The sequence below is a fragment of the Carcharodon carcharias genome, chromosome 6, assembly GCF_017639515.1.
Source record: "Carcharodon carcharias isolate sCarCar2 chromosome 6, sCarCar2.pri, whole genome shotgun sequence".
Taxonomy (NCBI): Eukaryota; Metazoa; Chordata; class Chondrichthyes; order Lamniformes; family Lamnidae; genus Carcharodon; species Carcharodon carcharias.
In genome coordinates this window covers 32,530,841-32,535,012 of record NC_054472.1, presented here as the reverse complement: position 1 = coordinate 32,535,012, position 4,172 = coordinate 32,530,841, and positions in this window count along the sequence as shown.

Here is a 4,172-nt window from a genome sequence, read left to right as displayed (position 1 = left end):
GAAGGATTGAGAACAAGAGAACACAGATTTAAAGTAATTGGCAAAAAGAAGCAGTGGCGACATGAGGATAAACTTTTTCATGCAACAAGTGGCTATGATCTGAAGAGTGCCTAAGAGTGTGGTGGAGGCAGGTTCAATTGAGGCATTCAAGAGGGAATTGGATTACTAGCTGAAAGTGAAGAATGCACAGGGCTACGGGAGTAGCACTAGGTGAATTGCTCCTTCAGACAGCAAGTACAGACATGATGGGCAGAATGGCCTCCTTGTGTGCTGCAACCATTCTGTGATTCTGTATGGTACCTTATAAACTCTTGCTCAAATATCGTAATGTGTGAAATTTTACTTACATCAAATAAAAACCACCTCTGTTCCCAATAGGACATCAGCCTCAGACAACTGAAGAGTCCAAGTGGGTTATAAAAATGGCAAGACAGGGTAGAAGCTGACTACCAGTTCATTGTAGCATATTTAGTGTAAGTAGGGTCCTAGGGCTGATGTGGCTGATTATCTAGTTCGTTCAGAAAAGGCACCTGCAGCAGTGTAGGACAATGCCAGCAACCAGTAGTATAAATGACAGTTCATTAATGATAGTGAATTCAAGTGATTCTGAGAAGGCCCGAGATAAGAAGTTTGAGACAGATTCAATGTAGTTTTTGATCAATCTAGAAGGCAACTCATTTCAAAAGGTGACAAAAAGGAAACTTAAAATTGAAACCTGCAATGAAGCTGATGGTGTGTGCTGCTAGATTTTCTGCCAAGAAAAATGAAATACGAGTACAAAAATTACAAAGTGAATGGAAACTTAGAGGCTACTGAATTTCATTTTGTACAAAAGTGTGAATAAAAATGTTTAAGAAGTTACAGCATTTCTTTTGTTTGAAAGACCTGCTTTTTGTTTGTTCTCAGTATCAAAGCCACTCTCTCTTCTTTTCACAGGGTTAAAGCACATTAACCCTCTAAGCTTTGTCTTGGAGGTTGGAAGTATTTTAAGTGTTTTAATTCATGACCCATAGCTTCCAAGAGTTGCAATCATCGTCAGATTGCCACTCCGCTCAAAATTTCTCCCTCCTCGACTCTGCTCTGAATTTCCCACCAGGTCTTCTGAGCCCAGCTTTCCCAGAAAGGCAGAGCACAGTGTCCCTCAGAGAACTCCGTCGGATCGCATTAGAGTTGTGGGAAAATAGGATGTGCCCTGTTTTTACGGCACTAGCTGCCGTGTGATAAGTTTAAATGTCCAGTGTGAATGTTAGTGAATAGGTGAGTGGATAAATGTTAGTGAATCGGTAGGGCGGGTAGGTAGGTGAGGTAAGTTATAAGTGGATAGGGTGAGTGAGGTGGTAGGTGGATGAGGTGGTAGGTGGGTAAGGTGGTAGGTAGGTGAGGGGAATGTGGGTAGAGTAGTAGGTGGGCAGGGTGGTAGGTGGCTGAGGCTGTGAGTGCGTATGATGGTAGGTGGGTGAAGTGGCAGGTGGGTAGGGTGGTAGTTGAGTAGGCTGCTGAGTGTGGTGGCAGGTGGTGAGGCAGTAGGTGGGTATGGTAGCTGGTGGGTGAGATTGTAGGTGGGTAGGATGCCAGGTGTGTGATGTGATAGGTGGGTGAGGTGGTAGGTAGGTGAGCTGGCAGGTAGTGAGGTGGTAGGTGGGTGAGCTGATGGGTGGTGAGATGGTAGGTGGGTATAGGGTGGCAGGTGGGTGAGGTGGTATTTGGGTAGGATGTGTGGTATCATTTGAGATCAATTTGAATGTTCAAAGAATACAGTTTTCTTAATTTGGTTACCACAGGCCTGAGAGCTGTTATTTTGATTGGCCCCTCACCCCAAACCTTAAGGTTTTGACAAAAAAGAAGTCATTGGAAATTGTAAATTGAGTTGGGAGAAAAAAACACTAACTTAATCTATGATGTAATAAAGAAGGGAACAAGAGAAAGATTATGTTCCTTTAGTACTGTCACAAGTTGTAAGGATTCTTATGTTTTCAGCCTAAGCCTCTTTAAAATAGCCGGTGTGAATATTTCAGAGTCCACAAGTTGTGGAACAAGACGTCATTAACTCTTATCTGTAAGAATGTTGAAGGTTTGGTTTAGCTGTGTAATTCAGTTGGTTAGATGGCTAGGGTGTTTTGCAGAATAAAATCAATCCCTATGCTGGCTATGGTAGTTCATGGAGACCTGCCTCCTTGCCTAGTCCCACACTTACAGAGGGGTGCCCCTCAAGCTATTTGTGACCAATTGTCTATCCCTAATGGGGAGAAATGCCTATGTTCTTTTGTGGACTATAGTTAATTATCAAAATATTAACTGTTAAAAATACTATTTTTTTTCTTCAATTATATTCACCATCTTACAATCATTTGGAAAGCCAACTTAAGAAAGAAAAATAAATATGATGTACTTTATAGTTTTTAATTAGCTTGTGCTATGTTGATTTTTTTTGTTCTGTATTGTGTTCCTAAATAAAATATTGGTCTACATTAAATTTGAATTGTTGAGGTTAAATAACACACTAAATTGTGGAAACGACTTTTATTATGATGGCAGCAAAATTCTGGTTCTTGTAAATTGCATGAGGTTGTCACATAAATAATTGATACTTGTAGAGATCCGCAAAACATTTGCAGTCAAATTAGTATCTTTATTGCAACAGTACTGCTTTAAATACAGGCTTTCTAGTTCACCAAAGACTTGAGCAAAATTGAAACTTTTCACTCCAGCAAAAGCAACATATAGCTGTTCCTTTGTTGAAAACAGGCCTCGGAATATAACGACAAATTTTGTCAAGGATCTGGCCTTGTGGTTTGTTTAGAGTCATAGAATATGAAAGTCTGATTTGAAACTGTTTTCTCCAGAGTTGAAAAGGTAGATTAACATCAATATTGTTTGATGTACAAATACTCCATGTCCTTGCAATCCGCCTGTTATAATTCAGAACTGTCATCAAAGAATACAGTTTTCTAATTGTCAACCTTGTTTCATGACAAAGTCCTTGTTTAGGATTCAAGTTTTATGGTATCATTATAACTGTTCCTTTCCTAAGTCTAAATTTGTTCAGTGACATGTCCATTGGAGTTAAGGCTATATAGTAACTCTGGTGGGTTATCAACTTCTTTGTTGTTAGAATCAATGCTGATGTTTACTTTTAATATACCTGACAGCTTTTCTAAAACATTTTCATTCAAATACATTTTAGTACAAATAGCTTCTGAATAATAAGTTGTAAATCTCCTTGCCTTTTAATCAAATTTAACCAATTCCACAATCTCTTCCACCCATCCCATGACATCCCTTCCTATGCCATTCCATCCTTGTCATGTCATCACCATCTGGTTCTTACCATCCCTATCCCCTTCCATTTTTACCATCCCATCCTTCATGGAAACAAGCTCTCCAGCCAGGGTAACTTTGTTGTTGAGCTCCCCTTACTTTCCACAGTTTTTTTTACCCCTACCAATCCCTACAACCCACCACCACTGTGGCAGCCATCACCAACCATTAGGAGTCACACATATGTCACATGCTCCAGCAGCCTGCATGCCCTATGTACCTCTGCACATGCCAGGCACCACCCACCAAATAAACCCACTAACAGATGTATCCCTTAAGCTGATCAACCAAAAAAGTCTGGATAAATCCTGAGGATTATTATTAATATAGATTTTTGAAGTTCTGACCTATGACAAGGGCTCACTAATTTGAGGCGATTCTGATTGTTTATTCATCTGCATACTGAAATGTGTGACCAAGGTGAAAGAAGGGAATGCCACTGTTATATGTGATAACAATCTTGAGACATTTTGTAGTTGAATTAAATTGTTTCGGTGTTTTAAGAATGTTTAAAGTGAGTTGCTAATTATTTCACTGTGTGTAAAAACTTACACAGTTTTTAAGTGATTATTCATTCCTAAGGATGGATAGAAAAATCCATAACATTCCTTTCTCTTTGTGGTTCATATTTGGACATTGAAAATAAAGGAGAAACGGAAATGTGTTTCTGAATGTAGCTGTATCAGGATCTTAGCGTAAGTTTTCAAAGCACAAAGATTTTATAAAAATAAAGGCATTTGGTTTCTTTCTATTTGGCTAATTTTTTTTTTAAAGTTACTCAAAAGCTACAAGAAAACGTGTGGCACAAACTAACATTGATTGGTGATGTCTGAGTGTGCCTTCTTCTGAAATAC